This window comes from Triturus cristatus, chromosome 4_1 (assembly GCF_964204655.1).
Source record: "Triturus cristatus chromosome 4_1, aTriCri1.1, whole genome shotgun sequence".
NCBI classification, from domain to species: Eukaryota; Metazoa; Chordata; class Amphibia; order Caudata; family Salamandridae; genus Triturus; species Triturus cristatus.
Genome location: NC_140585.1, coordinates 139,010,627 through 139,035,018, shown reverse-complemented (window position 1 = coordinate 139,035,018; position 24,392 = coordinate 139,010,627). Strand labels below are relative to the sequence as shown.

The 24,392-nt window shown below is 40.0% G+C and overlaps 15 non-coding genes across 15 annotated transcripts; all 15 read left to right on the top strand.

Annotated features, from left to right (window-relative positions):
* Positions 1–599: 599 nt before the first annotated feature.
* TRNAC-GCA (transfer RNA cysteine (anticodon GCA)) lies at positions 600–671 on the top strand. The gene has a single exon. It is a non-coding gene; the product is annotated as a tRNA-Cys (tRNA).
* Positions 672–1,668: 997 nt separating this feature from the next.
* TRNAC-GCA (transfer RNA cysteine (anticodon GCA)) lies at positions 1,669–1,740 on the top strand. Its single transcript has one exon. It is a non-coding gene; the product is annotated as a tRNA-Cys (tRNA).
* Positions 1,741–2,747: 1,007 nt separating this feature from the next.
* Positions 2,748–2,819, top strand: TRNAC-GCA (transfer RNA cysteine (anticodon GCA)). The gene has a single exon. It is a non-coding gene; the product is annotated as a tRNA-Cys (tRNA).
* Positions 2,820–3,816: 997 nt separating this feature from the next.
* On the top strand, positions 3,817–3,888 carry TRNAC-GCA (transfer RNA cysteine (anticodon GCA)). Its single transcript has one exon. It is a non-coding gene; the product is annotated as a tRNA-Cys (tRNA).
* A 1,008-nt stretch (positions 3,889–4,896) lies between these two features.
* TRNAC-GCA (transfer RNA cysteine (anticodon GCA)) lies at positions 4,897–4,968 on the top strand. The gene has a single exon. It is a non-coding gene; the product is annotated as a tRNA-Cys (tRNA).
* Positions 4,969–5,965: 997 nt separating this feature from the next.
* TRNAC-GCA (transfer RNA cysteine (anticodon GCA)) lies at positions 5,966–6,037 on the top strand. Its single transcript has one exon. It is a non-coding gene; the product is annotated as a tRNA-Cys (tRNA).
* A 1,008-nt stretch (positions 6,038–7,045) lies between these two features.
* On the top strand, positions 7,046–7,117 carry TRNAC-GCA (transfer RNA cysteine (anticodon GCA)). The gene has a single exon. It is a non-coding gene; the product is annotated as a tRNA-Cys (tRNA).
* A 997-nt stretch (positions 7,118–8,114) lies between these two features.
* Positions 8,115–8,186, top strand: TRNAC-GCA (transfer RNA cysteine (anticodon GCA)). Its single transcript has one exon. It is a non-coding gene; the product is annotated as a tRNA-Cys (tRNA).
* Positions 8,187–9,194: 1,008 nt separating this feature from the next.
* TRNAC-GCA (transfer RNA cysteine (anticodon GCA)) lies at positions 9,195–9,266 on the top strand. The gene has a single exon. It is a non-coding gene; the product is annotated as a tRNA-Cys (tRNA).
* A 997-nt stretch (positions 9,267–10,263) lies between these two features.
* TRNAC-GCA (transfer RNA cysteine (anticodon GCA)) lies at positions 10,264–10,335 on the top strand. The gene has a single exon. It is a non-coding gene; the product is annotated as a tRNA-Cys (tRNA).
* Positions 10,336–11,343: 1,008 nt separating this feature from the next.
* On the top strand, positions 11,344–11,415 carry TRNAC-GCA (transfer RNA cysteine (anticodon GCA)). Its single transcript has one exon. It is a non-coding gene; the product is annotated as a tRNA-Cys (tRNA).
* A 997-nt stretch (positions 11,416–12,412) lies between these two features.
* On the top strand, positions 12,413–12,484 carry TRNAC-GCA (transfer RNA cysteine (anticodon GCA)). The gene has a single exon. It is a non-coding gene; the product is annotated as a tRNA-Cys (tRNA).
* A 1,008-nt stretch (positions 12,485–13,492) lies between these two features.
* Positions 13,493–13,564, top strand: TRNAC-GCA (transfer RNA cysteine (anticodon GCA)). The gene has a single exon. It is a non-coding gene; the product is annotated as a tRNA-Cys (tRNA).
* A 997-nt stretch (positions 13,565–14,561) lies between these two features.
* Positions 14,562–14,633, top strand: TRNAC-GCA (transfer RNA cysteine (anticodon GCA)). The gene has a single exon. It is a non-coding gene; the product is annotated as a tRNA-Cys (tRNA).
* A 1,008-nt stretch (positions 14,634–15,641) lies between these two features.
* On the top strand, positions 15,642–15,713 carry TRNAC-GCA (transfer RNA cysteine (anticodon GCA)). The gene has a single exon. It is a non-coding gene; the product is annotated as a tRNA-Cys (tRNA).
* The last annotated feature ends 8,679 nt before the right edge of the window (positions 15,714–24,392 follow it).

Here is a 24,392-nt window from a genome sequence, read left to right as displayed (position 1 = left end):
ATGTGTTTGTTTGAAGCACTTCATTTTTGTGCAATGCATAATCTATTTACTTTCTACTAAAATACGCTGCCCACGTACAAGATGTACGAACCCTAGTTGCAGGTGCAAGCAGGCTGGTCTAAGAAACCAGGCCATTTGCGAACACAAAATAGCTTTTTCTGATGTATTAAATCGAAGGTACATGAAAGGGGTGTTTGGTTGTACCTTCAAATACTAAATTGTAGTGGTATGCAGAAATGTTTTTTCACCGTAATTTGGCCCAAAACAATCATACTTCACCACCATATCAGTGATTGTGGTAATCAATCCACAAAGATAAGTAGTCTCGTAAAAACCTGTTCCCCTTTGAGAATGTTTCAAAACAAACATTTTAATTACAGATATTGGTCCTATGGACCACTGCCTATTCAAATAAAATAACAATTAAACATATACATTTTGTTTTTTAAATGATCCTGTTTTCCTTTAATTAATAATATTAAGAACTACTTCTCCTTTTCCACAGTTTCAAGCCCGTACTTTGTGGCCCAACTGAGCTTGAGCCTCTCACTCTTTCATGATGTACTGATATATTGTCATTCTGATGTTTGAAAACAGTTGGGGATATAGCTCAGTGGTAGAGCATTTGACTGCAGATCAAGAGGTCCCTGGTTCAAATCCGGGTGTCCCCTAAACCTATTTTGGTTTTGGTGTTTGTAGCTGCGATCTTTCATAAAGTCCCTATGGATCACCATTGACAGAGTCAGTGTTCAGTTGGATCTTATACTTTATTAGCATTACAGTGTCACTGCTCAAAACCTGGGAATAAATGCATTTTTACACAGGGCGTGGGAACTTTCTGAAACATCATTGATTTATTTTGGAATCCGGCTCTTCCTTTCACAGCTTCAAACAAAGAGAATCACTATGAAAACAATTGAAAACTTTGTTATACAGTTTGGTGCTTCCTTGTAGCGCACTAAAGAAATGGCATAGTATACTCGGCAGCGCTGCAGTCAATCTATTTCTCATTTAACATGTGTCCTCAGTCTTACATATATTCCTCCTCTCCTCTGTGCATACAAAATATGTGTTTGTTAAAAGCACTTCATTCTTGTGCAACGTAGAAACTATTTAATTTCTCCTTAAAACCTCTGCCTACGTGCAAAATGTATGAACCCTCGTTGCAGATGAAAAAAGGCTGGCTCGAAGACTCAGGTCATTTTCGAACACAAAATGGCCTTTTCTGATATATTAAATTGATGGTACTTGAAAGGGACGTTTGGGTGTACCTTCCAAATACCAAATTGCAGTGGTATGTAGAAATGTTTTTGGTCCATCATTTGGCCCAAAACAATCATACTTCACCACCATCTCGGTGATTGTGGTAACCAATCCGCGAAAGGATAAGGCGTCCCGTAAAAACCTCTTCCCCTTTGAGAATGTTTCAAAACAAGCATTTTATGTACAGGCATTGGTCCTATGGACCACTGCCTGTTCAAATAAAATAACAATGAAACATATAAATATTTTTTTTAAACAATCCCGTTTTCCTTCAATAAATAATATTAAGAACTACTTCTCCTGTTCCACAGTTTCAAGCTTGTACTTTCCGGCCCAACTGAGCATGATGCTCACACTCTTTCATGAGGTACTGATATATTTTCATTCCGACTCTCACAAACAGGTGGGGATATAGCTCAGTGGTAGAGCATTTGACTGCAGATCAAGAGGTCCCTGGTTCAAATCCAGGTGTCCCCTTGGCCTGTTTTGGTTCTTTTGTTTGTAGCTGGGACTTTTCATAAACCCCTTTGGATCATCATTGACAGAGTCAGTGTTCGCTTGGATCTTACACTTTAACAGCATTACAATGTCACTGCTCAAAACCTGAGAGTAAATGAATTTTTATACAGGGCTCGGTATTCCGTATGGGAAATGTCTGAAAAAGCATTCATTTATTTTGGAATCTGGCTCTTCCTTTCACAGCACCAAACAAAGGGAATGGACTATGAAAGCAATTGGCAACTTTGTTTTACAGTTTAGTGCTTCCTTCAATCGCACTACAGAAATTGCATAGAAAAGTGGGCAGCAATGCAGTCAATCTATTCCTCATTTAACCTGTGTCCTCAGTCTTACATGTATTCCACCTCTTCTCTGTGCATACAAAGTATGTGTTTGTTTGAAGCACTTCATTTTTGTGCAATGCATAATCTATTTACTTTCTACTAAAATACGCTGCCCACGTACAAGATGTACGAACCCTAGTTGCAGGTGCAAGCAGGCTGGTCTGAGAAACCAGGCCATTTGCGAACACAAAATAGCTTTTTCTGATGTATTAAATCGAAGGTACATGAAAGGGGTGTTTGGTTGTACCTTCAAATACCAAATTGTAGTGGTATGCAGAAATGTTTTTTCACCGTAATTTGGCCCAAAACAATCATACTTCACCACCATATCAGTGATTGTGGTAATCAATCCACAAAGATAAGTAGTCTCGTAAAAACCTCTTCCCCTTTGAGAATGTTTCAAAACAAACATTTTAATTACAGATATTGGTCCTATGGACCACTGCCTATTCAAATAAAATAACAATTAAACATATACATTTTGTTTTTTAAATGATCCTGTTTTCCTTTAATTAATAATATTAAGAACTACTTCTCCTTTTCCACAGTTTCAAGCTCGTACTTTGTGGCCCAACTGAGCTTGAGCCTCTCACTCTTTCATGATGTACTGATATATTGTCATTCTGATCTTTGAAAACAGTTGGGGATATAGCTCAGTGGTAGAGCATTTGACTGCAGATCAAGAGGTCCCTGGTTCAAATCCGGGTGTCCCCTAAACCTATTTTGGTTTTGGTGTTTGAAGCTGGGATCTTTCATAAAGTCCCTATGGATCACCATTGACAGAGTCAGTGTTCAGTTGGATCTTATACTTTATTAGCATTACAGTGTCACTGCTCAAAACCTGGGAATAAATGCATTTTTACACAGGGCGTGGGAACTTTCTGAAACATCATTGATTTATTTTGGAATCCGGCTCTTCCTTTCACAGCTTCAAGCAAAGAGAATCACTATGAAAACAATTGAAAACTTTGTTATACAGTTTGGTGCTTCCTTGTAGCGCACTAAAGAAATGGCATAGTATACTCGGCAGCGCTGCAGTCAATCTATTTCTCATTTAACCTGTGTCCTCAGTCTTACATATATTCCTCCTCTCCTCTGTGCATACAAAATATGTGTTTGTTTAAAGCACTTCATTCTTGTGCAACGTAGAAACTATTTAATTTCTCCTTAAAACCTCTGCCTACGTGCAAAATGTATGAACCCTCGTTGCAGATGAAAAAAGGCTGGCTCGAAGACTCAGGCCATTTTCGAACACAAAATGGCCTTTTCTGATATATTAAATTAATGGTACTTGAAAGGGACGTTTGGGTGTACCTTCCAAATACCAAATTGCAGTGGTATGTAGAAATGTTTTTCGTCCATCATTTGGCCCAAAACAATCATACTTCACCACCATCTCGGTGATTGTGGTAACCAATCCGCGAAAGGATAAGGCGTCCCGTAAAAACCTCTTCCCCTTTGAGAATGTTTCAAAACAAGCATTTTATGTACAGGCATTGGTCCTATGGACCACTGCCTGTTCAAATAAAATAACAATGAAACATATAAATATTTTTTTTAAACGATCCCGTTTTCCTTCAATAAAAAATATTAAGAACTACTTCTCCTGTACCACAGTTTCAAGCTTGTACTTTCCGGCCCAACTGAGCATGATGCTCACACTCTTTCATGAGGTACTGATATATTTTCATTCCGACTCTCACAAACAGGTGGGGATATAGCTCAGTGGTAGAGCATTTGACTGCAGATCAAGAGGTCCCTGGTTCAAATCCAGGTGTCCCCTTGGCTTGTTTTGGTTCTTGTGTTTGTAGCTGGGACTTTTCATAAAACCCCTTTGGATCATCATTGACAGAGTCAGTGTTCGCTTGGATCTTACACTTTAACAGCATTACAATGTCACTGCTCAAAACCTGAGAGTAAATGCATTTTTATACAGGGCTCGGTATTCCGTATGGGAAATGTCTGAAAAAGCATTGATTTATTTTGGAATCTGGCTCTTCCTTTCACAGCACCAAACAAAGGGAATGGACTATGAAAGCAATTGGCAACTTTGTTTTACAGTTTAGTGCTTCCTTCAATCGCACTACAGAAATTGCATAGAAAAGTGGGCAGCAATGCAGTCAATCTATTCCTCATTTAACCTGTGTCCTCAGTCTTACATGTATTCCACCTCTTCTCTGTGCATACAAAGTATGTGTTTGTTTGAAGCACTTCATTTTTGTGCAATGCATAATCTATTTACTTTCTACTAAAATACGCTGCCCACGTACAAGATGTACGAACCCTAGTTGCAGGTGCAAGCAGGCTGGTCTGAGAAACCAGGCCATTTGCGAACACAAAATAGCTTTTTCTGATGTATTAAATCGAAGGTACATGAAAGGGGTGTTTGGTTGTACCTTCAAATACTAAATTGTAGTGGTATGCAGAAATGTTTTTTCACCGTAATTTGGCCCAAAACAATCATACTTCACCACCATATCAGTGATTGTGGTAATCAATCCACAAAGATAAGTAGTCTCGTAAAAACCTCTTCCCCTTTGAGAATGTTTCAAAACAAACATTTTAATTACAGATATTGGTCCTATGGACCACTGCCTATTCAAATAAAATAACAATTAAACATATACATTTAGTTTTTTAAATGATCCTGCTTTCCTTTAATTAATAATATTAAGAACTACTTCTCCTTTTCCACAGTTTCAAGCTCGTACTTTGTGGCCGAACTGAGCTTGAGCCTCTCACTCTTTCATGATGTACTGATATATTGTCATTCTGATCTTTGAAAACAGTTGGGGATATAGCTCAGTGGTGGAGCATTTGACTGCAGATCAAGAGGTCCCTGGTTCAAATCCGGGTGTCCCCTAAACCTATTTTGGTTTTGGTGTTTGTAGCTGGGATCTTTCATAAAGTCCCTATGGATCACCATTGACAGAGTCAGTGTTCAGTTGGATCTTATACTTTATTAGCATTACAGTGTCACTGCTCAAAACCTGGGAATAAATGCATTTTTACACAGGGCGTGGGAACTTTCTGAAACATCATTGATTTATTTTGGAATCCGGCTCTTCCTTTCACAGCTTCAAGCAAAGAGAATCACTATGAAAACAATTGAAAACTTTGTTATACAGTTTGGTGCTTCCTTGTAGCGCACTAAAGAAATGGCATAGTATACTCGGCAGCGCTGCAGTCAATCTATTTCTCATTTAACCTGTGTCCTCAGTCTTACATATATTCCTCCTCTCCTCTGTGCATACAAAATATGTGTTTGTTTAAAGCACTTCATTCTTGTGCAACGTAGAAACTATTTAATTTCTCCTTAAAACCTCTGCCTACGTGCAAAATGTATGAACCCTCGTTGCAGATGAAAAAAGGCTGGCTCGAAGACTCAGGCCATTTTCGAACACAAAATGGCCTTTTCTGATATATTAAATTAATGGTACTTGAAAGGGACGTTTGGGTGTACCTTCCAAATACCAAATTGCAGTGGTATGTAGAAAGGTTTTTGGTCCATCATTTGGCCCAAAACAATCATACTTCACCACCATCTCGGTGATTGTGGTAACCAATCCGCGAAAGGTTAAGGCGTCCCGTAAAAACCTCTTCCCCTTTGAGAATGTTTCAAAACAAGCATTTTATGTACAGGCATTGGTCCTATGGACCACTGCCTGTTCAAATAAAATAACAATGAAACATATAAATATTTTTTTTAAACGATCCCGTTTTCCTTCAATAAATAATATTAAGAACTACTTCTCCTGTTCCACAGTTTCAAGCTTGTACTTTCCGGCCCAACTGAGCATGATGCTCACACTCTTTCATGAGGTACTGATATATTTTCATTCCGACTCTCACAAACAGGTGGGGATATAGCTCAGTGGTAGAGCATTTGACTGCAGATCAAGAGGTCCCTGGTTCAAATTCAGGTGTCCCCTTGGCCTGTTTTGGTTCTTGTGTTTGTAGCTGGGACTTTTCATAAAACCCCTTTGGATCATCATTGACAGAGTCAGTGTTCGCTTGGATCTTACACTTTAACAGCATTACAATGTCACTGCTCAAAACCTGAGAGTAAATGCATTTTTATACAGGGCTCGGTATTCCGTATGGGAAATGTCTGAAAAAGCATTGATTTATTTTGGAATCTGGCTCTTCCTTTCACAGCACCAAACAAAGGGAATGGACTATGAAAGCAATTGGCAACTTTGTTTTACAGTTTAGTGCTTCCTTCAATCGCACTACAGAAATTGCATAGAAAAGTGGGCAGCAATGCAGTCAATCTATTCCTCATTTAACCTGTGTCCTCAGTCTTACGTGTATTCCACCTCTTCTCTGTGCATACAAAGTATGTGTTTGTTTGAAGCACTTCATTTTTGTGCAATGCATAATCTATTTACTTTCTACTAAAATACGCTGCCCACGTATAAGATGTACGAACCCTAGTTGCAGGTGCAAGCAGGCTGGTCTGAGGAACCAGGCCATTTGCGAACACAAAATAGCTTTTTCTGATGTATTAAATCGAAGGTACATGAAAGGGGTGTTTGGTTGTACCTTCAAATACTAAATTGTAGTGGTATGCAGAAATGTTTTTTCACCGTAATTTGGCCCAAAACAATCATACTTCACCACCATATCAGTGATTGTGGTAATCAATCCACAAAGATAAGTAGTCTCGTAAAAACCTCTTCCCCTTTGAGAATGTTTCAAAACAAACATTTTAATTACAGATATTGGTCCTATGGACCACTGCCTATTCAAATAAAATAACAATTAAACATATACATTTTGTTTTTTAAATGATCCTGTTTTCCTTTAATTAATAATATTAAGAACTACTTCTCCTTTTCCACAGTTTCAAGCTCGTACTTTGTGGCCCAACTGAGCTTGAGCCTCTCACTCTTTCATGATGTACTGATATATTGTCATTCTGATCTTTGAAAACAGTTGGGGATATAGCTCAGTGGTAGAGCATTTGACTGCAGATCAAGAGGTCCCTGGTTCAAATCCGGGTGTCCCCTAAACCTATTTTGGTTTTGGTGTTTGTAGCTGGGATCTTTCATAAAGTCCCTATGGATCACCATTGACAGAGTCAGTGTTCAGTTGGATCTTATACTTTATTAGCATTACAGTGTCACTGCTCAAAACCTGGGAATAAATGCATTTTTACACAGGGCGTGGGAACTTTCTGAAACATCATTGATTTATTTTGGAATCCGGCTCTTCCTTTCACAGCTTCAAGCAAAGAGAATCACTATGAAAACAATTGAAAACTTTGTTATACAGTTTGGTGCTTCCTTGTAGCGCACTAAAGAAATGGCATAGTATACTCGGCAGCGCTGCAGTCAATCTATTTCTCATTTAACCTGTGTCCTCAGTCTTACATATATTCCTCCTCTCCTCTGTGCATACAAAATATGTGTTTGTTTAAAGCACTTCATTCTTGTGCAACGTAGAAACTATTTAATTTCTCCTTAAAACCTCTGCCTACGTGCAAAATGTATGAACCCTCGTTGCAGATGAAAAAAGGCTGGCTCGAAGACTCAGGCCATTTTCGAACACAAAATGGCCTTTTCTGATATATTAAATTAATGGTACTTGAAAGGGACGTTTGGGTGTACCTTCCAAATACCAAATTGCAGTGGTATGTAGAAATGTTTTTGGTCCATCATTTGGCCCAAAACAATCATACTTCACCACCATCTCGGTGATTGTGGTAACCAATCCGCGAAAGGTTAAGGCGTCCCGTAAAAACCTCTTCCCCTTTGAGAATGTTTCAAAACAAGCATTTTATGTACAGGCATTGGTCCTATGGACCACTGCCTGTTCAAATAAAATAACAATGAAACATATAAATATTTTTTTTAAACGATCCCGTTTTCCTTCAATAAATAATATTAAGAACTACTTCTCCTGTTCCACAGTTTCAAGCTTGTACTTTCCGGCCCAACTGAGCATGATGCTCACACTCTTTCATGAGGTACTGATATATTTTCATTCCGACTCTCACAAACAGGTGGGGATATAGCTCAGTGGTAGAGCATTTGACTGCAGATCAAGAGGTCCCTGGTTCAAATTCAGGTGTCCCCTTGGCCTGTTTTGGTTCTTGTGTTTGTAGCTGGGACTTTTCATAAAACCCCTTTCGATCATCATTGACAGAGTCAGTGTTCGCTTGGATCTTACACTTTAACAGCATTACAATGTCACTGCTCAAAACCTGAGAGTAAATGCATTTTTATACAGGGCTCGGTATTCCGTATGGGAAATGTCTGAAAAAGCATTGATTTATTTTGGAATCTGGCTCTTCCTTTCACAGCACCAAACAAAGGGAATGGACTATGAAAGCAATTGGCAACTTTGTTTTACAGTTTAGTGCTTCCTTCAATCGCACTACAGAAATTGCATAGAAAAGTGGGCAGCAATGCAGTCAATCTATTCCTCATTTAACCTGTGTCCTCAGTCTTACGTGTATTCCACCTCTTCTCTGTGCATACAAAGTATGTGTTTGTTTGAAGCACTTCATTTTTGTGCAATGCATAATCTATTTACTTTCTACTAAAATACGCTGCCCACGTATAAGATGTACGAACCCTAGTTGCAGGTGCAAGCAGGCTGGTCTGAGAAACCAGGCCATTTGCGAACACAAAATAGCTTTTTCTGATGTATTAAATCGAAGGTACATGAAAGGGGTGTTTGGTTGTACCTTCAAATACTAAATTGTAGTGGTATGCAGAAATGTTTTTTCACCGTAATTTGGCCCAAAACAATCATACTTCACCACCATATCAGTGATTGTGGTAATCAATCCACAAAGATAAGTAGTCTCGTAAAAACCTCTTCCCCTTTGAGAATGTTTCAAAACAAACATTTTAATTACAGATATTGGTCCTATGGACCACTGCCTATTCAAATAAAATAACAATTAAACATATACATTTTGTTTTTTAAATGATCCTGTTTTCCTTTAATTAATAATATTAAGAACTACTTCTCCTTTTCCACAGTTTCAAGCTCGTACTTTGTGGCCCAACTGAGCTTGAGCCTCTCACTCTTTCATGATGTACTGATATATTGTCATTCTGATCTTTGAAAACAGTTGGGGATATAGCTCAGTGGTAGAGCATTTGACTGCAGATCAAGAGGTCCCTAGTTCAAATCCGGGTGTCCCCTAAACCTATTTTGGTTTTGGTGTTTGTAGCTGGGATCTTTCATAAAGTCCCTATGGATCACCATTGACAGAGTCAGTGTTCAGTTGGATCTTATACTTTATTAGCATTACAGTGTCACTGCTCAAAACCTGGGAATAAATGCATTTTTACACAGGGCGTGGGAACTTTCTGAAACATCATTGATTTATTTTGGAATCCGGCTCTTCCTTTCACAGCTTCAAGCAAAGAGAATCACTATGAAAACAATTGAAAACTTTGTTATACAGTTTGGTGCTTCCTTGTAGCGCACTAAAGAAATGGCATAGTATACTCGGCAGCGCTGCAGTCAATCTATTTCTCATTTAACCTGTGTCCTCAGTCTTACATATATTCCTCCTCTCCTCTGTGCATACAAAATATGTGTTTGTTTAAAGCACTTCATTCTTGTGCAACGTAGAAACTATTTAATTTCTCCTTAAAACCTCTGCCTACGTGCAAAATGTATGAACCCTCGTTGCAGATGAAAAAAGGCTGGCTCGAAGACTCAGGCCATTTTCGAACACAAAATGGCCTTTTCTGATATATTAAATTAATGGTACTTGAAAGGGACGTTTGGGTGTACCTTCCAAATACCAAATTGCAGTGGTATGTAGAAATGTTTTTGGTCCATCATTTGGCCCAAAACAATCATACTTCACCACCATCTCGGTGATTGTGGTAACCAATCCGCGAAAGGTTAAGGCGTCCCGTAAAAACCTCTTCCCCTTTGAGAATGTTTCAAAACAAGCATTTTATGTACAGGCATTGGTCCTATGGACCACTGCCTGTTCAAATAAAATAACAATGAAACATATAAATATTTTTTTTAAACGATCCCGTTTTCCTTCAATAAATAATATTAAGAACTACTTCTCCTGTTCCACAGTTTCAAGCTTGTACTTTCCGGCCCAACTGAGCATGATGCTCACACTCTTTCATGAGGTACTGATATATTTTCATTCCGACTCTCACAAACAGGTGGGGATATAGCTCAGTGGTAGAGCATTTGACTGCAGATCAAGAGGTCCCTGGTTCAAATTCAGGTGTCCCCTTGGCCTGTTTTGGTTCTTGTGTTTGTAGCTGGGACTTTTCATAAAACCCCTTTGGATCATCATTGACAGAGTCAGTGTTCGCTTGGATCTTACACTTTAACAGCATTACAATGTCACTGCTCAAAACCTGAGAGTAAATGCATTTTTATACAGGGCTCGGTATTCCGTATGGGAAATGTCTGAAAAAGCATTGATTTATTTTGGAATCTGGCTCTTCCTTTCACAGCACCAAACAAAGGGAATGGACTATGAAAGCAATTGGCAACTTTGTTTTACAGTTTAGTGCTTCCTTCAATCGCACTACAGAAATTGCATAGAAAAGTGGGCAGCAATGCAGTCAATCTATTCCTCATTTAACCTGTGTCCTCAGTCTTACGTGTATTCCACCTCTTCTCTGTGCATACAAAGTATGTGTTTGTTTGAAGCACTTCATTTTTGTGCAATGCATAATCTATTTACTTTCTACTAAAATACGCTGCCCACGTATAAGATGTACGAACCGTAGTTGCAGGTGCAAGCAGGCTGGTCTGAGAAACCAGGCCATTTGCGAACACAAAATAGCTTTTTCTGATGTATTAAATCGAAGGTACATGAAAGGGGTGTTTGGTTGTACCTTCAAATACTAAATTGTAGTGGTATGCAGAAATGTTTTTTCACCGTAATTTGGCCCAAAACAATCATACTTCACCACCATATCAGTGATTGTGGTAATCAATCCACAAAGATAAGTAGTCTCGTAAAAACCTCTTCCCCTTTGAGAATGGTTCAAAACAAACATTTTAATTACAGATATTGGTCCTATGGACCACTGCCTATTCAAATAAAATAACAATTAAACATATACATTTTGTTTTTTAAATGATCCTGTTTTCCTTTAATTAATAATATTAAGAACTACTTCTCCTTTTCCACAGTTTCAAGCTCGTACTTTGTGGCCCAACTGAGCTTGAGCCTCTCACTCTTTCATGATGTACTGATATATTGTCATTCTGATCTTTGAAAACAGTTGGGGATATAGCTCAGTGGTAGAGCATTTGACTGCAGATCAAGAGGTCCCTGGTTCAAATCCGGGTGTCCCCTAAACCTATTTTGGTTTTGGTGTTTGTAGCTGGGATCTTTCATAAAGTCCCTATGGATCACCATTGACAGAGTCAGTGTTCAGTTGGATCTTATACTTTATTAGCATTACAGTGTCACTGCTCAAAACCTGGGAATAAATGCATTTTTACACAGGGCGTGGGAACTTTCTGAAACATCATTGATTTATTTTGGAATCCGGCTCTTCCTTTCACAGCTTCAAGCAAAGAGAATCACTATGAAAACAATTGAAAACTTTGTTATACAGTTTGGTGCTTCCTTGTAGCGCACTAAAGAAATGGCATAGTATACTCGGCAGCGCTGCAGTCAATCTATTTCTCATTTAACCTGTGTCCTCAGTCTTACATATATTCCTCCTCTCCTCTGTGCATACAAAATATGTGTTTGTTTAAAGCACTTCATTCTTGTGCAACGTAGAAACTATTTAATTTCTCCTTAAAACCTCTGCCTACGTGCAAAATGTATGAACCCTCGTTGCAGATGAAAAAAGGCTGGCTCGAAGACTCAGGCCATTTTCAAACACAAAATGGCCTTTTCTGATATATTAAATTGATGGTACTTGAAAGGGACGTTTGGGTGTACCTTCCAAATACCAAATTGCAGTGGTATGTAGAAATGTTTTTCGTCCATCATTTGGCCCAAAACAATCATACTTCACCACCATCTCGGTGATTGTGGTAACCAATCCGCGAAAGGATAAGGCGTCCCGTAAAAACCTCTTCCCCTTTGAGAATGTTTCAAAACAAACATTTTATGTACAGGCATTGGTCCTATGGACCACTGCCTGTTCAAATAAAATAACAATGAAACATATAAATATTTTTTTTAAACGATCCCGTTTTCCTTCAATAAATAATATTAAGAACTACTTCTCCTGTTCCACAGTTTCAAGCTTGTACTTTCCGGCCCAACTGAGCATGATGCTCACACTCTTTCATGAGGTACTGATATATTTTCATTCCGACTCTCACAAACAGGTGGGGATATAGCTCAGTGGTAGAGCATTTGACTGCAGATCAAGAGGTCCCTGGTTCAAATTCAGGTGTCCCCTTGGCCTGTTTTGGTTCTTGTGTTTGTAGCTGGGACTTTTCATAAAACCCCTTTGGATCATCATTGACAGAGTCAGTGTTCGCTTGGATCTTACACTTTAACAGCATTACAATGTCACTGCTCAAAACCTGAGAGTAAATGCATTTTTATACAGGGCTCGGTATTCCGTATGGGAAATGTCTGAAAAAGCATTGATTTATTTTGGAATCTGGCTCTTCCTTTCACAGCACCAAACAAAGGGAATGGACTATGAAAGCAATTGGCAACTTTGTTTTACAGTTTAGTGCTTCCTTCAATCGCACTACAGAAATTGCATAGAAAAGTGGGCAGCAATGCAGTCAATCTATTCCTCATTTAACCTGTGTCCTCAGTCTTACGTGTATTCCACCTCTTCTCTGTGCATACAAAGTATGTGTTTGTTTGAAGCACTTCATTTTTGTGCAATGCATAATCTATTTACTTTCTACTAAAATACGCTGCCCACGTATAAGATGTACGAACCCTAGTTGCAGGTGCAAGCAGGCTGGTCTGAGAAACCAGGCCATTTGCGAACACAAAATAGCTTTTTCTGATGTATTAAATCGAAGGTACATGAAAGGGGTGTTTGGTTGTACCTTCAAATACTAAATTGTAGTGGTATGCAGAAATGTTTTTTCACCGTAATTTGGCCCAAAACAATCATACTTCACCACCATATCAGTGATTGTGGTAATCAATCCACAAAGATAAGTAGTCTCGTAAAAACCTCTTCCCCTTTGAGAATGTTTCAAAACAAACATTTTAATTACAGATATTGGTCCTATGGACCACTGCCTATTCAAATAAAATAACAATTAAACATATACATTTTGTTTTTTAAATGATCCTGTTTTCCTTTAATTAATAATATTAAGAACTACTTCTCCTTTTCCACAGTTTCAAGCTCGTACTTTGTGGCCCAACTGAGCTTGAGCCTCTCACTCTTTCATGATGTACTGATATATTGTCATTCTGATCTTTGAAAACAGTTGGGGATATAGCTCAGTGGTAGAGCATTTGACTGCAGATCAAGAGGTCCCTGGTTCAAATCCGGGTGTCCCCTAAACCTATTTTGGTTTTGGTGTTTGTAGCTGGGATCTTTCATAAAGTCCCTATGGATCACCATTGACAGAGTCAGTGTTCAGTTGGATCTTATACTTTATTAGCATTACAGTGTCACTGCTCAAAACCTGGGAATAAATGCATTTTTACACAGGGCGTGGGAACTTTCTGAAACATCATTGATTTATTTTGGAATCCGGCTCTTCCTTTCACAGCTTCAAGCAAAGAGAATCACTATGAAAACAATTGAAAACTTTGTTATACAGTTTGGTGCTTCCTTGTAGCGCACTAAAGAAATGGCATAGTATACTCGGCAGCGCTGCAGTCAATCTATTTCTCATTTAACCTGTGTCCTCAGTCTTACATATATTCCTCCTCTCCTCTGTGCATACAAAATATGTGTTTGTTTAAAGCACTTCATTCTTTTGCAACGTAGAAACTATTTAATTTCTCCTTAAAACCTCTGCCTACGTGCAAAATGTATGAACCCTCGTTGCAGATGAAAAAAGGCTGGCTCGAAGACTCAGGCCATTTTCGAACACAAAATGGCCTTTTCTGATATATTAAATTGATGGTACTTGAAAGGGACGTTTGGGTGTACCTTCCAAATACCAAATTGCAGTGGTATGTAGAAATGTTTTTGGTCCATCATTTGGCCCAAAACAATCATACTTCACCACCATCTCGGTGATTGTGGTAACCAATCCGCGAAAGGATAAGGCGTCCCGTAAAAACCTCTTCCCCTTTGAGAATGTTTCAAAACAAGCATTTTATGTACAGGCATTGGTCCTATGGACCACTGCCTGTTCAAATAAAATAACAATGAAACATATAAATATTTTTTTTAAACGATCCCGTTTTCCTTCAATAAATAATATTAAGAACTACTTCTCCTGTTCCACAGTTTCAAGCTTGTACTTTCCGGCCCAACTGAGCATGATGCTCACACTCTTTCATGAGGTACTGATATATTTTCATTCCGACTCTCACAAACAGGTGGGGATATAGCTCAGTGGTAGAGCATTTGACTGCAGATCAAGAGGTCCCTGGTTCAAATCCAGGTGTCCCCTTGGCCTGTTTTGGTTCTTGTGTTTGTAGCTGGAACTTTTCATAAAACCCCTTTGGATCATCATTGACAGAGTCAGTGTTCGCTTGGATCTTACACTTTAATAGCATTACAATGTCACTGCTCAAAACCTGAGAGTAAATGCATTTTTATACAGGGCTCGGTATTTCGTATGGGAAATGTCTGAAAAAGCATTGATTTATTTTGGAATCTGGCTCTTCCTTTCACAGCACCAAACAAAGGGAATGGACTATGAAAGCAATTGGCAACTTTGTTTTACAGTTTAGTGCTTCCTTCAATCGCACTACAGAAATTGCATAGAAAAGTGGGCAGCAATGCAGTCAATCTATTCCTCATTTAACCGGTGTCCTCAGTCTTACATGTATTCCACCTCTTCTCTGTGCATACAAAGTATGTGTTTGTTTGAAGCACTTCATTTTTGTGCAATGCATAATCTATTTACTTTCTACTAAAATACGCTGCCCACGTACAAGATGTACGAACCCTAGTTGCAGGTGCAAGCAGGCTGGTCTGAGAAACCAGGCCATTTGCGAACACAAAATAGCTTTTTCTGATGTATTAAATCGAAGGTACATGCAAGGGGTGTTTGGTTGTACCTTCAAATACCAAATTGTAGTGGTATGCAGAAATGTTTTTTCACCGTAATTTGGCCCAAAACAATCATACTTCACCACCATATCAGTGATTGTGGTAATCAATCCACAAAGATAAGTAGTCTCGTAAAAACCTCTTCCCCTTTGAGAATGTTTCAAAACAAACATTTTAATTAGAGATATTGGTCCTATGGACCACTGCCTATTCAAATAAAATAACAATTAAACATATACATTTTGTTTTTTAAATGATCCTGTTTTCCTTTAATTAATAATATTAAGAACTACTTCTCCTTTTCCACAGTTTCAAGCTCGTACATTGTGGCCCAACTGAGCTTGAGCCTCTCACTCTTTCATGATGTACTGATATATTGTCATTCTGATCTTTGAAAACGGTTGGGGATATAGCTCAGTGGTAGAGCATTTGACTGCAGATCAAGAGGTCCCTGGTTCAAATCCGGGTGTCCCCTAAACCTGTTTTGGTTTTGGTGTTTGTAGCTGGGATCTTTCATAAAGTCCCTATGGATCACCATTGACAGAGTCAGTGTTCAGTTGGATCTTATACTTTATTAGCATTACAGTGTCACTGCTCAAAACCTGGGAATAAATGCATTTTTACACAGGGCGTGGGAACTTTCTGAAACATCATTGATTTATTTTGGAATCCGGCTCTTCCTTTCACAGCTTCAAGCAAAGAGAATGACTATGAAAACAATTGAAAACTTTGTTATACAGTTTGGTGCTTCCTTGTAGCGCACTAAAGAAATGGCATAGTATACTCGGCAGCGCTGCAGTCAATCTATTTCTCATTTAACCTGTGTCCTCAGTCTTACATATATTCCTCCTCTCCTCTGTGCATACAAAATATGTGTTTGTTTAAAGCATTCATTCTTGTGCAACGTAGAAACTATTTAATTTCTCCTTAAAACCTCTGCCTACTGTGGTAAACAAAAATCTTCTTTACCGGACTGAATTTCATACGGGATCTTGAAATAAAATAAAATAGCTCAGAATAACAAGAGGCAGAATCCGTGGTATAAGAGTTTCTAAATGGGCTTTATTCCATCAAAAAATGGCCGACTCGAGTCGCGGCCTTCAGGTTCCGTCACCACGAGGGTTCAGGAAGTGAAGTACAATAATTTATTGACAGACATGCATTTTTATAATAAGTACATTACAATGAAACGAATGTAGAAAGCGTAACATTTGATAAGAAAAGTGACAAAACAGGTACGTAATCGAAACTAGGCGTAATAAGGAATAAAAGAAACATGATTGGTTAGGATTATCAGACATAGGTGGATCTATAAGATAATACTTGGCATAGATGCGCGCGCAGCAGCATGACGTGTGATTGACGTGCAACTAGGGGGTGAAGGGGACTTGACATTTAGCTCTACATGTGGAGACGAGAAGTCTGGGGGGTCAAGTCAACCTAATCCCAAATCATATCTAACATCCTATGTTTAAAGAACTATGTTATCCACAAGGAAGGACTCTCGGACAGAATCTAGTCTATACTGACTGTGTGCGTGCACAAACGCCTAAGTGTCTATATGAGATGCGAGGGGCAGAAAACTTTCCATGGCAGCAGGGCTATGAATCACTTGCAGGAGGACGGAAAGGCCGAGTCCTTTGCTTGTGAGCTAAAGGAAATGTTTACCTAAATCACTAGACAGGAATGCATCGGCTGAAGAGCAAAATAGATAATTCGAAGGTGAAATACAGCTTCTTGGCAGGCAGGCGAAAACTGGCCGAGGCAGGCACCGTTAGCTGCACAGGGAGTAGGGCAAAGTTCATGGATACAGATGCGAGCTCAAGCTGAAGCTGTCAAAGACAGAGAGCAGGGAAAGGCTTTGAGGACAGAATCGGGCCTACTTGCCTGAACTGTAAAAATGGAGTAACTTAGCCATATAAAGTCGGTGGCCTTTCATACTTAGGAATCGAATATCCAGCCCATCGATGGCGGATCTGACAGAGAACATGTCGACGGTAGACACACATATGTTTGCGTCTTAGAAACTGGAACTAGAGGGAACATACATGTACTTGTAACATGCATATAGAACCGTTGGGGTCCAAGATAGGGGACATAACTGATCAGGAAAATCCACATTTCCACATTCCCTCCTTGTCCCCTACTTGCCCTTCAAGAGATATCAATCTTCATCATTCCATCGATTTGCTCATGGAGCATCATTTCTTCTTCCTTCTTCTTCCGGCATTTTGAACGAGAACTGTGATATGGAATGCATGATGTGGCACACAGACCACAAATCGCTGGTCCACATTGTAGGCATAAACAACAACTGAAGAGCATAAGAAGGCCAATACCTAGGAAGGATAGAACTCTCCATCCCCAGGCTGATATCACACTCCAAAACCACCCGGACCACGTCCAAGTGCCTGGATTTTCGTGTATCTGGCTTACAATCTTATGAAGGCGTGTTATAGCTTTATATACAGATGGCGAATTTTCTGGTATGAATATGCAGCAGCTGGATCCGATGACCCTGCAAGCTCCGCCCCTATCGGCCAGGATGACGTCAAGGACAAGACGATTCTGGAGAACAACAATTCTCATCACTGATTGTTCCTCTGTCAGATTGCCTAGGGCGGCTATAGTCTCATTTACTACAGCTTCAAGAGTCTTGGTGAGTCTACGTATCAGCTTACTATTTGATATTGTACCTATATAGGGAAAGATACCTTTATTGAAATCTGCATACTTGTCCCATGCCGTCTCAGTATAATCGACAACTGGGAGATCTCTTCGCTCTCTATTGTGTACTAAATGAACATTTCGATAATAATCAGGGGGAGCTAGAAAAACAGGTGGCAGAAGGAATGCTATGTAACAGGTACCATCCCAATCTAGAGGCAAACGCATATATGCAGTCTGACCACATATAAAGTAAGAATGGCGAGAAGCTCTAAATGAAGATTTACCTTGATCACTATATTCTACTGTAGTAACGCATTGGCTATGGCCCATGTGTATGGAACCAACTTTTCTCACACATAATTCACCCTTAACTGGAAATACTGACATAGTGGGCAGAATTAGTTCAACTTCGGATTTGACATTCAAAATCATAAGATTAGGCGTAAAATTACCTAATTTATACACTTCATTTTCTAAATCAGTTCCTGTTCTACTGGGGTGACCCTCCTTATTAGGGTGACAGACTTTGAATAAAACTAGATTCAGATTTCCCCATATCCAATGTTGTTGATAAACTGCTGTGTCTGGGTCTATGGAATTTAATAAACTAAACCATGCTCCACAGGAGCCATTGTGTGTGAACGGATGTGGAAAGAAAGGCAGAACTCCTTTGTTATTCTGATAGGGAGGGAGTCGGCCACACACCCAACAATTGGTGGCATTACTAGTCTGATGGGAATGATGTAACATACTAATGAATGTGTTATTGCGCAGCGCAAGTCTATAGGACAACTCATGTGGGGGGAATTCACTAAAAGAATGTTCATCAGTTATATTGAAAGCACGTTTAGAAACAGGATAATACATATGCAATAATATACTTGCAGTAACTAAAAAACTCAAGAAAAACAAAATTAATAAAGTCACAATACAGTGGTTACGCAGTAATTTACAATAAGCATGTCGTTTCATTATGATTCTGGACTCTACATGATTCAGACCTAAGGGATACATGTCGGGACAGATTCAACCGCTTCACCTTGGAGAGGACTTAAACAATCAAATCGTCCGACAGTTTAGATCTGGACCTGAGTTTCTGCTTGTAAAGTTCGGTGCTACTGGCCTCAGCCAAAGGTAGCTTTGAGTCAATGGGGGAAGACACACGGGGAGTACTGTTTGTGTCAGGAGGAAGTCCATGAAATTTCTTTATATGGCTGGAATGCACCCAGCCTTTTCTCCCTTCGATCTTCACAGCTGTTCTGGTCGTCAGCAGGACCAACCTAGGACGCCTCCACCTTGGCTCCAGTTGGGTTTTCCGATCAAAATTCCTGACGAGAACATAATCGCCGGGAATTACATCATGAGGTTTCACCTCGGTGTTGTCGGGAAAAGCTGCGACTACCTGTGAACGACAAGATTGTAGTGCAGACATCAAGGAAGCCAGGTAATCTGTCAGCATATCACAATCAACATCAGTTATTTTACGGGGTATAGGCGTCCCCCACATATTCGGTGGTCTACCAAAGATCACCTCATAAGGGGATAGCCCTGTTCGAGAGTGTGCTACCATCCTCATGTAAAATAGCGCAACTGGTAAAGCTACTATCCAGTCCACACCTTTCTCCTGACATATCTTAGACAGTCTGATTTTTAAAAGTTGATTATGTCGTTCCACGAGACCTGCTGCCTCGGGGTGTCGGACACAGTGGAATTTCCACTGATATCCCAACAAAAGTGAGACATGTTTCATTAATTCGGATGAGAAAGGCTGGCCGTTATCTGAATATACAACACGTGGTAAACCGTACCGTGGGAAGAATTCTCGAACTAGCTGCTTGGCAGTAGTCGGGGCAGTGTAATCTGATACGGGATACGCCTCTGTCCAACGGGAGAGAGCGCAGACAACTACGAGAACATATTTGAATCCTCGACAACGTTCCATCTGAATATAATCCATCTGGAGGACTTCAAAAGGATGGTCAGGAGGCTGAAATCCACCCTGCTCTACGGGAACACTCTTTCCTGGATTAAACTGACAACATATCATACAGGTACGAACCTTTTGTTTAGCTGCTGCTCGTAAATGTTTGTTGAACCAAATGTGCTGAATGCTGTCTAGCATAGCCTTCTCTCCTAAATGTGCTGGACTGTGAACTGTAGCTATAATGGCTTGAACCATGGAATCAGGGAGAAACCATACAGATTTCTCCTTCGTCATCCATCCTTGATCTGTCTGGATCCCTCCTAGTTCAGTCCACTTCTTTATTTCTTCTGCTGTGGCATGTGTCTGTATATCAATTACGTCAAGTGTAGGATCCTTAATTGTCATACACTGTGTTGGTGTCTGAACTATTGGCTTTGTCATGTCTAATGTGCGATTCTGAGCAGTCTGTTTAGCTGTTCTGTCAGCTAAATCATTGCCTTGAGAAATGATATCAGTAACCTTCGTGTGTGCTTTACATTTCATAATCGATATAGCAGTGGGTAGATGTATTGCGTTTAACAAAGCATGAATGAGGGGTCCGTGCTGAATGTGGGCACCATGGGAAGTTAAATAACCTCTCTCTCGCCACAACACGCCGAAGTCGTGTACAACTCCGAATGCATAACGTGAGTCAGTGTATACATTAACTTTCTTATTTGTGGCTTGAATACAGGCTTGTGTTAGAGCAATAAGTTCTGCTGCTTGGGCGGACAAAGTATCTATACAATTTGTCTCAATAACTTCAGTGTCTGTTGTGACTGCATACGCGGCCACTAAATCTCCTGTACTTGTTCTCATGCACGATCCGTCTACATACAACGTCAGGTCTGGATCTAACAACGGAACGTCTGTCAAGTCTTGTCTAGGTTTCGTCTTTATTTCAATGATTTCAACACAATCATGAGCTAGTGGGTCTGTTCCAATTACAGGTAATAGTGTAGCAGGATTCAATGTATTACACCGTCGGATCTCTATGTGTGGTTGAAACAATGTCAATTCATAACCGGTAAGTCTTGCTATGGTCAAGTGTTGTGTTTGTGTTCGGTTCACAAGAACCTCTACTGCATGTGGTACTTGTACTGTCAATGGATGTCCTAATACTATGGCATCGCTTTGTCTGATTGCTAAAGCTGTCGCTGCCACTGATTTCAGACATGCAGGCAAAGCCTGAGCTACGGGATCTAATGTACTGGAAAAATAAGCACATGGCTTGCGTGATCCTGCTTGATCCTGAGTGAGTACTGACAAGGCAGTACCTTCGCGTTCTGTAACAAAGAGTGTAAAATGTTTGCTATAACATGGTGTTGCTAAAACAGGTGCTTGACATAAAGCTTTCTTTAAGCTTTCAAAAGCTTGTGTATGTTCCTGAGTCCAAGGGAGAACAGTCGATGTGGCTGCCTCCTGTGTGGTTAACTGAATGAGTGGTTTTGCTAGAAAAGCGTACTGAGGGATCCACTGCCTACAATATGAAGTGAGGCCTATGAAAGCTCGCACCTCCTTTTGTGTCTGGGGTATTGACATGTTAGCAATTAACTGGATGCGATCTGGTGTAAGCTGCCTTCCCTCCTTGGACAGCGAGTGACCAAGATAAATAACTCGCTGGACACAGAATTGCAGCTTAGAAGGAGACACCTTGTGCCCCTTGTCGGCTAGGAAATGTAAAACTGTCAGAGAAGCTTTTTCACATTCTGGCTCGCTTCTCGCTGTGATCAGCAGATCATCGACATATTGAAGCAGTGCAGTATTGACTGGCATGTGGATACTGTCAAGTTCTCTCTTCAGTGCTTGGCTGTAGATGCTGGGGCTTTCTGTGAATCCTTGGGGAGCGCGTGAGAATTTAAAGCTGCGCCCATTTAAACTGAATCCGAACAAATATTGGCTTTCCGGATCTATTGGGACGCTGAAAAAGGCATTCTTGAGATCGATTACAGTAAAGAATGTTGCTTCGGAATCAATTGCTGTCAACAATGATGATATATCAGGGACCACAGGGAATTGTGGTACAATGCACTTGTTTAGTTCACGCAAATCAATAACCAATCGGTACACTGGTGGGGCAGTAGGATCAGTTCGTTTAAGAATCGGAATTATCGGTGAATTACATACATTGGAGTCTGTTTCTACAACTACTCCCTGGACAATCAGCTCATCAATGATTTTCAGCAAAGCCACTACAGCATCATGCGGTAACTTGTATTGTCGCATTCGTGGTAGTACCACTCCTGCTTTCAGGGTGACTCGATAGGGTGTAATGTTCATGCAGCCAACATCCGTAGGGCCTTGTGCCCATAGATGTACTGGTAAAGTCTGTAGTCGGGGATCCATGTCTTTAGACACATAGTGACCTTTAAAATCACGTAAAAACAACCTTACTCCTTCCGGAGAACAACATATTATGGCTCCTAGTGCTTTCAGAGTTTTAATTCCTAACAGATTTTCTGGGCATGATTTAGTAAGCAATAAATCTGTAGTTCGTGTCAAAGGTCCTATCGTAAGTGGTAGAGGCTGTGATACTTCATTAACAATAGGTTTTCCTGAAAAACCAAGGGAAATATTTTGAGAGCCTGAGAGGGGTGCCCCCGGAACTTCACTACGTTTTATGGTTGTTCGACTTGCCCCTGTATCGAGTAAGAATTTTCTATCTTGACCTAATAATTCACTATGTACATAAGGTCCTTCTTGATCTACAGGAATCTCGATAAGCGGTAAGTCAACTTCCCTCTCTAGGCTTGTTCATGCGTAACGCTGATACTCAGGGTATTCATACTGTGCAGTCTGATACATTTGTCGTGTTGTGGTTTGTGTGGCAGTAGCAGGCAACGGCGGTGCAGCTGGCACAAACTGTATGGGTTGCTGTGAGGCTGGCATGGACTGTTGTTGAACTGGCATGGACTGTCCATGCTGCATAGCTCCTTGTTCATTCTGATCTTGTCTAACTAATCGTGGTCTCTCCTTTGCAATACCTGTAGCTATATTACGTTTCAGGACTGGACAATCGTGTACATAATGGCCCAGTTGTTTACAGTAATTGCAGCTTCCTTTTACAGGAACTGCAGAATCACCAGAATGTGTCACACCCTTTTTGTGACCATCTGCTGGTACTGTCTGAGAAACTAGCATTTTCATTTTTGTATCCTTCATGCGTCTATGCTCGTGTTCTTGTTCATCCCTAATTCTATTGTGATGATACTGTAACATTTGTAGCATTTGTGACGGAGTGTTACTTTGCCAGGTACTCTCGAATTTCAATATTCTATTCTTTACTGGAGGCAATGCATTTTCCACTAATTTTGTCACAAATAAATGTGGATATGAGTCACTACTTGCTTTTATACCACTATTTATACCAAAACATTTTTCAAATCGAGCATAATAATCGCTTGTGTCTTCATCTTGCTTTTGTTTGCAGGCTGTGATTGCACCCCAATCTTCCTTTTTTGTAGTTAATAAACGTGGCAGTACCTGTACTAGTAAACCTGGTAACAGTTTAACTTTATCCCCGAGCCCTGAACCTGCAGTTCGGCCCCTTTCTTCCTCTGCTAATGCTGTCCAGTCTATCTTTTGGTCACCCACTTCCCACTCTTTTTCTTTCAGTTTTTCATAAATGCCAGCAGGCAAAAGCACCTTTAATATCGTCATAATATCAGGAAAGGTGTACTCTCCCATCAGTAACATGTCTTTAATTTCTCGGTGGAAACCTGCTGGGTCTTTGTCATGACTAGGTACTACTTTCTTCATTTCCAATAATTCCATTTTTGATATGGGTGTGTAAACAAATACACGGTGAAACTCATTGTCTTCGCCTTTTATTGGGTGCACTTCTCGTAGGGGATTTTGTCTATCCATATAGTACGGCGCTCTTTCTCTGCGGGGCAGCGAGAGAGAATCCGGACTTACAAAAAGGACATACTGCTTACGTGACACTAATATCTCTTTAATTAACTTGTTACTAGAACCTCTCCATCTGTTTGTGAGTAGTTCCGTTAATATATCAGGTAAAGGACCAGGGTCAGCATGTTGGCTCTTATATAATATGAGGAGTTGCTGAATCATATAGATTCCAGCTAAACGTTGTTCATCTGTACTGAGATTAAAAAACGTGTGTGCTACGGTCTCATCACCGTATTTTTCAGGACTGTCAATCCAGTGAACGGCTGATCTGGCTAACTCTTGCTCATCCATGGAATCGAGGAAGTGGTAACCCCTTCGTTCTCGTAATATTTTATCTGCGGCTTGAAACGAATGTTCAGGAGACTTTAGATTTATTATAGGCGTCGGATACGTTCTGCTATTATTTGGGCATACTGAGTGTATGGGATCAGAAAAACATCTAGTATTTTCACAGGATCTTCCTCTGCCTACATAAGCTATGGTCTCTGACTGTCTTGCGGAATTCCCTGATTCGGACATTTCATCTTGCTCAAACTCGTCTGTTCCCAATCTCTCTTCATGAATACGCTCTATTTCTTTACGGATTTTTCGGCACATGGCTACTATACA